The sequence below is a fragment of the Protopterus annectens genome, chromosome 7.part0 (assembly GCF_019279795.1).
Source record: "Protopterus annectens isolate FY-2018-M chromosome 7.part0, PAN1.0, whole genome shotgun sequence".
NCBI classification, from domain to species: domain Eukaryota; kingdom Metazoa; phylum Chordata; order Ceratodontiformes; family Protopteridae; genus Protopterus; species Protopterus annectens.
In genome coordinates this window covers 1,501,405,502-1,501,415,774 of record NC_056739.1, presented here as the reverse complement: position 1 = coordinate 1,501,415,774, position 10,273 = coordinate 1,501,405,502, and positions in this window count along the sequence as shown.

Genomic DNA, 10,273 nt, shown 5'->3' with positions numbered 1-10,273 from the left:
AATACAGTAATACACAGATATCACATGTACCACAGGGGTTATCAGGATGATATATGGGCAAAGGGTATGTGATGGTGTCTGACATCAGAAGGTATGCTTCATTAGGCCAATTAGAGGTGCAGTGAGTGTGAATGGCTTCAAACTCATTATACTCCACACACACACACACACACACACACACACACACACACACACAGACACACACACACACGTTGCTAGTACTGACATGCATGGGGGCATTGCTTCATCAGTGTGTAGTGGTTGACTGTACCAGAAGGCTGTACAAGGCTAGGTAAAGGGTATACTTTGGCATCAGGCCACATGAAAATGGTCTGCAGTGTGGCTCAGGGGTGTAGTGTCTGGATTGGCCCACACAGGTGGGTATTGTATTCACCATCCAGTCATCTGGGTTACTATTTTGGGTTGCCAGTGCTGTGCAATGCTTGCCATGTATGTGCTCTATAGTCCATGACATGGATGTTGTCTGGGATGTGCACACATCACACATGCATGTTCTGTGACATGTGGAAGTGTACCTGGGGTGTTTCGGGCATGGTGTGTACACAGATTGTTATCATCAGATGTGCTGTTCCTGGCCTCATGTGGTGGGAACTGGCAATGGACACCAGGTTGACCCTGCACCTATATTGACAGCACAATACAGGTTTTCCCTGGTGTCAGTGGCATCTGTCCATACAGGACATGTGTATAAGACATGTATGTCCTTTGTGAGTTACATTTGATGGCACTACTGTTGTTGTAGACATCCAGTGGGGAACATAGTGAAGGAGCACTGTATGCAATTATGTGCCTATTGTAGTGATGGGACAGGGTGCCATGCCCTCTGTAGTCTGCTGCAATCACACCATGGTTACTATCTGTGGGCAATATGCAGTGAACTACCACCAAAGTGGTTGTTGACTAGCCGAGTGTGTCTGTGTATGAGACATGGGTTGAGAGTGTTCTCCGGGTAATACAAGGGTTGGCTAAATTGTTCGCCAGGCCTTGATGTCACATGTAGGGGTATGGATTGTCAACCCCAGCCTCTCTGCTGTTTGACATCTGTTATCCTTGTAAGGTGGACATTGTGACATATAATAGGCCCACAATATAAGAAATTTGCAAAACCCACTCCACAATGAGTCCAGTTGTAACACAGTCACTCCCACCTCCACAGAGGATACAAATGCCAAACACAGACACTCACCAAGTCTCATTTTTGCCATGTCTGGGATTGGACCTCTACCTACCTAGTATATCACACTACAGTATTATGCAGTTATAGCACACGCTATGAAGATTACTGGGCTACTTTTTTCCCCAAAGGTGTATTTCAGTGAATGACATCAGCAGGCTTGCCAAAGAAGGGCACTAGAGGTTGTAGTGACTGTAAATGGCCTCAAAAGCATTGTTCCCTACACCGGCAACCAAACACACACACAAATGTCCACACTTGTCATAGTCTGGGAATAGAACCCCTTCCTAACTAGTATATCACACTACAGCATTATGCAGTTGTAGGACATGCCACAGAGATTACTGTGCTACTACTTTCCCAAAGGTGTATTTCAAGGTGAAGACATACGCAGGCTTGCCATAGTAGGGCAATGGGGAGTGCAGTATGGGTGTGCATGGGCCATAACCCATTCATCTAGAGGCAGACACACAACACACAGGCACACATAGGTTTATATTCTACAAGTACATGTATGCAGCTGCTAGATGACTACTGACATGTACAGTCATGTTACACAGTTAGCACAAGCACTATATTGCTGAGGGATACCAGAGGCAAATGTCTACATTGATTGACATTTGCATATCATGTAGTTTTTGCCAATTCAATGTGTGCTGGGTGGGACAGGCCTCATGCTGGGAGGCTCATTGTCACTGTCACTCTCTTCCACTCATCTATGTATGTGTACTTTTGGACAATTGTAGTGTTTTGTCCTTAGATATATGTGTGTATTCCTATCCAATGCATGAGCAAAACATGACTAGTGTGTACTGAGGAGTGTATGCACTAACATCTGTGACTGTTAGATATGTATGGACTACTGTTGTTGCCAGACATGGGCTAGTGTGTGAGCATGGCCAGTATGACATTTCAGTATTTTGTTGTCTGACATGGCCTTCTTTTCTCTAAGTGTGGGAGCATGCCCAGTATGACCTTCTGCATTGAATGTGTGAATCCATTTCAGGTAGATTGTACTCCAGTGCAGGCTTTTGTGTTGTATACATACAGCTAGAAAACTATTTCTGCAGGATATCTGTAGATTTGTTGAAAATATCGGGTCAAAATGGGCAAGGATAGTGGGTTACTGTAGGTAATCGTGTCTGTGCTGCTTCTGCTACATGGTCCTGGTGTTAGCAGAGATATTCATACATATGTACTGTTATACACTGTGATTTTTTATGTCATCCAGTACTGTCAGGTATACATATTTGCTTGCAGTGATGTCCTGGGGAACACAGGGTGAATGTAGCTTTGTCCACTATTGTGGTCAGCAGCCTACATATTCTTCCACAATCATGCCATTCTGGTGCAGAAGCTGCAGACATCTGCTGCTGGGTCTGTGTAAATTGTTCAGCACCTTGGTAGAGTGGTGGCAGAGGATCCCATGCTTGTACATCCATCGACATGACAGTATGGCCATATCCTGCTGTGGCCATGCCTCACAGCTGTACAGATTCACACAGGTTACTCAGAGGCAGGGGTCATACTTCTGGATATTACTCCTTCAACTTGTTTTTTATGAGCAGGTTTGTAGCCACCCATTCCTGTTTTTACAGCCAGGGATAGTATGTGCACATGACTGAGTTTCAGCCTTCACACACTCCATGCCACCCATGCTCCCACCCCTCTATTATTCTATCCTCTTCCATACATTACGCAAACATTATCTGATATGTTCCCTATAGTTGTCACCTCACCCCAGCAGTAATTCAGTGTTGGTCCACAGTTCATGCAGTAGGACATGTTACTGGGATTTGTCAACATGGCCTTGCATTTGGGTTCTGTGGACTGTGTTATGTTGTTATTTGGGAGTCCATGACATAACATACATTGGCAGTATGGGTGAGACACAGGCCTTTTGCAGAGGATGTAGGCCATTTGGTAGTGATGCAGGCCAGCTGTAGCAGGCTGTTGAATTCTGTCACTCCAACAGTCCCAGACTGGAATACACTATATTGCCCTGGGGTGACAGGGTAAGTGTGCAAAGGTGTTCATGCCATTACTTTCTGTCGGTATTGATCCAGTGGTGTGGATGCTGGCAGGGTGCTGCTTACAGCTAGGAACACACCTGCATGGGACACCTGCTCTGCATGCTGCATTCTTTCACTATTGCCATACACAGGTGGGGGTCATATTGTACTCATTCCCAACAACAGGGATAAGACTGGAGAGGTAGCTGTGGGTGGTGGTGAGGTGAGCTGGGTGCATGAGTGCTATGGACACTACTTGCATCTGACTTTCAGATATCAATGGGGCATTCCACCTATGCTGGCTTGTGCAGGGACATCAGTTGTTTCTCACTACATCATTCCTATGACCTTTGTGGTCTGCCAGTGTTTGGTCAGATGATATCGGTATTCCCTACTACAAGCCCAAATAATGTGCTACAAACCTGTATGTACAGTTCAAAGGGTGTGTCCATTTGACAGTTACATATTCTACACTGTCTGTCTGGGGTACTTCCCCCTGTGTACTGGTTGTATATCTGGGCCGACATTCACGCCATATCCATCTTTCAGATGGTGACTCGTATTACTTCCAAACATTTACTATGGCTTACTGCTGGGATGTGTTTTGCTGGGAAGCATTGTGTTTGGCACTGCAGTTGTGAGAACTTGGCCCTGTCATCGGCAGTACTGGGCAATGGCCACCAGGAACAACCTCACCATTTATACATACTGACCACTCTCACACAATATACAACACACACCAACCTAACACACACAGACCTGCATATTGTACACATGCTACAATCTATCCTGCTACCTTGGCCAGCTCAGGTAATATGTGCTCCACTGTTATTATACCTACACATACATGTTACTATATTTCTGCATAGGATTGGGGGGCACACCTGACTGTTACTACATTTCTACATAGGATTGTGGGTGGCACACCTGACACTTGTACACATTTGCTATGACTGTACTGGTATTTCAGGTACTCCATTTCATTCTGTATTCTAACCTATCATTCTGACTAGAGGCATATTAGTGTACTACAGGTCTTAGGCTTGATTGACCTACATTTCACTTTCTGACTTCTTACCCTTCAAAACTAACATCCCACTGCCTGACCTGTTGTAGTCTGTCTGCGTAGGTCTGGGGGGGATGTTCCCCATTGCCTTCAATCAGATGCCTTAGCACAGCCTTTGTTTGCATTTGTCTACACCTGTGCTGCTGGCTGAGACTGTTGTTGGGTATGTGAGCCTCCCTGACTGGCATGTGTGTGTCCTATGGACACACATGTGGTCCAGCACATTTCCTGCAGTGAGTTTTGTCACCTTGTCTAGTACTGGCTTCTGTGGTGACACCAGTATTTGTTACAAAGCTCATGCTGCCACTATAGGTGTCTACTATCTGCTGGCATCCCATTCAACCACCCAATTCCCTTGCATGCTCACATCTATACCATAGATACAAGTAACAACACATACTTCTCCATTCAACAATTGGTAGGGAGAGTGACTTACCTTGTGGCTGTGCCAGTACTGAGGATGGTGCTGGAGGGCTGACAATATCAGATGCACATTGTACACTCCCTATACATGGTTAAGCACATGTAGTGTCATGTATGGCATCCCTTTTACTGTATGTGCGAGTCAGAGAGAGGTGTCATTCCCTGGGTCCCTACCATGTCAGTGTATGCGCTATGTGTTGTCTCTTTGCCAAGGCCAGGGCATACTGGGTATGCCTCCTTCTGCTTACTGGGGCAGCTCAGGTTGTTCATCCTTTGAGTCACTCTGTGCCTGTGTAGGCCTTGGCAATGGTGGGAGGCTGTGTGGCCCTATCCCATGCTGTTCCTGCTGCAGCTGTGTTCGCAGGATCATATTGTGTAGCATGGCACATACGATGACAATTTGGGTACATGTAGCTGGTGAGTACTGCAAGGCTCTACCAGATGTGTCCATGTGAGCGTGCAGTCTATAGCACCCACTACCTCAGGGTACTCTGATATTTGGTAAAAGAGACGCATATTGCTAGCCAATGCCTCATGGGAGTTGGGGAAATATACATGCTCACCGGCATGTGCTGACATGGCATCCATGAACTGGTAGAGTACCCTGGATGCTGATGCCTGTGAGATCCCCATGATATCTCCAGTGGGCCTTTGGAAGGTACCTGTGGCTAGTATTCTTAAGCCTACACATACCTTGGTATCCACTGGGATGGGTTCCCCTCAGTTAGTTGTGTGTGTGAGGTGTGGCCGGCACAGCTCAACAATTTTCTGTAGGAGGTCCCTGTCCACCCTATAGCGCTCCAATATCTCCAGGTCATTTAGCCCCTGATAGGTTACCCTGGGTCTGTACACTCTTCTCCTTCTCCCCACTGTGGGTTGGTTGTCAGCATTCTCATCCTCACCACCCTCAGCCTCTTCCACATGTTGATGTATGATAGCTGCTGCAGCCCCTATCATTTTGTTTCTTTGGTTCGTTAAAATTTCCCTGCTTGTGTACACCAGTGGTGTAGAGTTTGTGAGAAACACAGAGGACAGCAAGCTGTAGGAGTAACTGTGGGAGCTGTGTAACCCTTGTTGTAGAGGCAGAGCCAGAGTGAGGGTACCCATTCCACTCTAACTAAGGCATGTGTTTAAGTTAAGTATGTTAGGCAATGGTATCATTAACAGAGTACTAGGCAACATGTTTGTTGTGTCCTTGATTAATATAGGGGATAACTATAACATTATGTCTACCATGTGGGCAACTGTCAGGCCATGTTTTACAGTCTGGTACTCCTTTGGAACATGCATGCTTGCAGTCCATGCTACAAGCAGACCCTTCATATCTGTATGTTAGTTGTGCAGCTGTGCTAATCTGCTCTGTGAGTTTGAAAGGATTGTGTACTTTACTCTGATATTAGTGGGCATCATTTGCAGTACCTAAGTTGAGATCCTCTGTGAATGCATATTAATGCATGACCTAACAATTTATGCACTTATAGTTTTGCTATAGGGGTATGTGATCTGTATTCCTATCTGCAGGTCTGTGACTTCCATCAGTGAAAAGTAGACATTTCATTTACAAAGCATTGTGTGGAAAAAGAATGCATGACTCAGTCCTTCATTGCTGGCCTCACAATAATGTAGCTGCAGGTGAAGAATTTCCCACTCCTCTTAGTTAACCTTCCTTCATACTAACACTACTATCCTAGGCTTCACTTTTGATGTATGTATTATTATTACTATTAACTTATAGGTACCCACTCAAATGGAAACTCTCCTAACCTACAAAAATTGTGTAAATACATCTCAATGTTATTTTCTATCACCTTGTATGTTAAGTACTTTTATCCCAGTCGTATCTTTATTTATACATATTTGTTGCTATTAATCTATGTAAACCTATGCTCTATGTCCAGCTGTATATCTTGTTTACTTATACTGCCTCATTTAGGCTAGTTAAGTATTCCCTGAAATATTTATTCTTTTGGATTTCTCTATGTGGAGCTTTTCTCCCTGGGCCTCTGCTGAAAAAGGACATGTTGTCCAGTTGGAATATCCTGGTAAACAGTTGTAAAATAAATAAAATAAATAAATAAATACACACTACTGGATTTGAACCCAGGACTGTGAGTGGCAAAATGTACTGGTTGCAAGGCATTTAACAGACTGAACTACTGAGTCAGTGTTGCATGGGGTGTATTTGCAAGATATAAGTACATGCGTACAGGCTGTGACATACTTTTTTTACATCCATCATTATGTGCATGGCTTTATATGGATGTATTTCTGCACCAGGGTCTCCGCTAAACATGTATTTTGCCAGTAATGCCTTTAGCAGATGTATTTGTAAATGTTGCTGATAAAAGGGGACATTTGCCTGCTATTAGAGACCTTGCTTACATCCATTATTCTGTGTTTGGCTTTCTAGTGGTATACTCTTGCACCGGACTCCAAGGTACACTCCTAATTTTTCCATTACTCTTTAAGCAATTTTGCACAATGTGGCACGATGTGCAGCTCTGCTTAAACACGCTTAATGAGTGTAACTTGCAATTACTATGATTTGCTTAAAACCACCTGTTTTAAATAACAGCTGTGTGGTGTGGTAGGTTAATACAGTGGTCTACAGGTGTGATGGGCTTGGGTTTGAAATAGGGGACAGGTGATGATTTTGTACGTGCTTATTATCATTTAAAATGCATATATCAATCTAGCTCTATTTAGCTGAGCTTAGCAAAGCTGTGCAACACACCACATCGTACAGCATTACTCTAAAAATATATAAAGAAAAGAAAAATGAGGTGATAGGAAAGTGGTGAAATGGGGTGCATGCAGGGGGAAACACATAGTGAAAGGCAGGTAGGTATGTGCAGGAAGGGTGCAGGAAAGAACCACAGCTATCCATTTCTGGTACAGCAACAACTGTGCAATTTGACAGAATCTGTAGATGACTTTGGACTCTTAACCCGAGAGAGAGGGGTGAGAACAACATAATTGCGTTGTTAAGCCAATTGGACCAAATTATGTGTGTCCAGTGGGCACATGTGTGAAATGGAGAGCTATGTATGGGACATTATTTTTTGGGGGAGGGGGCAGGTGCCCATTTTTTTTTTAAGGTGAGAATGGAATTTTGGGGAAGGGACATAGGTATGCATGAGGGAGGTAAGTTGGGTAGGTGAGGAAGCTTTTGCAGACAGACAAGTCAGACAAGACAGCAGACAGTGGTGGTGTGTGACACAAGTGGGGGTGAACACCTTGGATGGGGAGGGTGTTGTGCAATCTCAGTGCAATATGTCTCCACAAGGTAGCAGCATGACTCACATCCCCACCCATGGGACTGTTGGCACTGCTCCATCTCTGCTCCAAAGGTGGCAGTGGTGGAGGCTGGGCTCCGGGACAAGCCTGCCCCATCAAAGTGATCAGTATGCTCTCCATCCAACACAGGTATTGTCCAAGCCCACTGTACATGATCCTGCACACCAAACCTGACAGTTCGTCATGGGTGGCAACTTACAATCTACCACCACTCCCAGAGGGTTGTCCATCCTCTTCCTGTAGGGTGGTACTTCCTGACACAGCAGGTAGTGCAGGGGCAGCAGAGGGGGACACCACCAGGCTGGGTTCCAGTGTGCTGGGACCTGGTGCCATGGCTGGAGGCGGCAAGGTAGATGGATCACGCGTAACTGGCCAACTTTGAAGTGCTGTAGTAAAGTAGTTATAACAATAAGTTAAGGTTAGTAATAACCAAACCAATGTTAGTATTAACAGAATGGAACCTAATATTTATTAATCAAAATGCATATTAAGGTATATTATGTGTAACACAACATTAAGTAACAACAGTAAATATGTTAACAGCAAGCCAGTATGAATTAAACCATAAGGCCAGGAAAGCAGTTAGTTTAACAAACTATGTTAATATTAAATCATAGTAATAAATTAAAGAATATAAGGGGTGGGGAGAGAGAGAAAAACATACCATCAGTTATCTTGCTGGTAATATTACTACACAGAGTACTACTACATACTTCTACATGTGTGCAGTGTCAGTTGTAAGTACAGTGACTACAATTCTTCTATAGGTGATGTAGCATGTACACACCTCTCAAGCTGTCAGCATGGGACAGTATGGGTCAAGCCCTAACAAATGCAGGTACACAACTACAGAGAACAGTTTCTCATAATGTGGACTTACATAACTACCAAGATGTTCTGTAAACGGATTTGTAAATATACTGCATTCCAGGTAATCATTTATCTGGTAATCATGAAACAGACAGATTAGGCAGTTGTACCTACATTATGAATAATAGTGACAGTTGAGAAGTATGTTTGTGTACATTAAATAAACTAGACAGCTGTCCTGCCTAAGTTAGCAGGCATGGGAGTAGAACTTGAAAGTTGTGACTGCAGGGGACATCTGCAAATAATATAACAATTGACTGCAGCAAGTTACAACAGACATGCAATAAATGCAGCCCTGATGAAAATATTAAGACAGATTTATTTAGGAAAACACAATGCCGCTTAACACTTTATTGGTACTGGTGTTTATTATCTGTAAAGTGTAAACACAGTATCTGCCCATAAAGTGGGCTAACTCACACATATACCTTTTGTTCCTGGAGTGGGAGGAAAAGAGAGCATTATGTGACAGAAATCATCCTGGAGACAGCCTTGAACCATAGTATGAGTTGAGCAAATACATTTTTCAGGTCATTACTTTTGTATTCTACAGTTATTACAGTTTTACATTTGACTGCAGCAACCTTACTGTATACATACAATGCATACAGCTCTAGTGCAATTTTCTTATGACACCACAATCCTGCTGTACACCTTTTTGCTTACTGTTATTGGTATTATTTAGTATTTATTGCAATACAGTTGTTATTGTTCATTTATTGCACTACACTTCTAATTGCCCATGTATTGCACAACAGTTTTTATTGTTTATTCTTCACTGTAGTACAGTTTTTTATTCTTTATTGTTTATTGCACTACAGTTAGGATAATATATCTGTACTTACCACACTCATGGTGCAACCTGGTCAGGTGCCAAGCATGGGACTGAATGTTGCGAGCCCTCTCAGTTGCAGCTGTTGGGAGAGAAGCTCACCATTATGTATATCAGTTTTGCACAGATTCAGCTTGCATTTTAGTAAAATACTGGAAGAAATACTTACATATGTCTGGGGCATGCCCAGCCTTGGCCTCTTGGACCCAGGTGTCCAAAGTTCCTCTCTTTCTATGCTTCAGGTTGTCATAGTGGTGACAACACTGCTCACCAGTGCTGGGGATACCAGTAGCACTGGTAAGGTCCCTGGCCAAACCAATCCCAGGCCTCAGCCTTACATTCTGAGACGTGGCAATCACCCTGCAGCAGCCTAGGTTCATAGTTGTGTATCAACAGCCCAACAAAAACCCTGGACTCCTACATACACCATCTCTGCGCCCAAAAGCACTCACCCTCTCCAACACTGCCTGACATACTGACAGTTAGAAAGACTCCAACAAGTGTTGCAGAATTCTGGCCTATTGCTCTTAATATAGACTGTTTTCCCACCCTTACATGTCATTCAGCAACATTTAAAA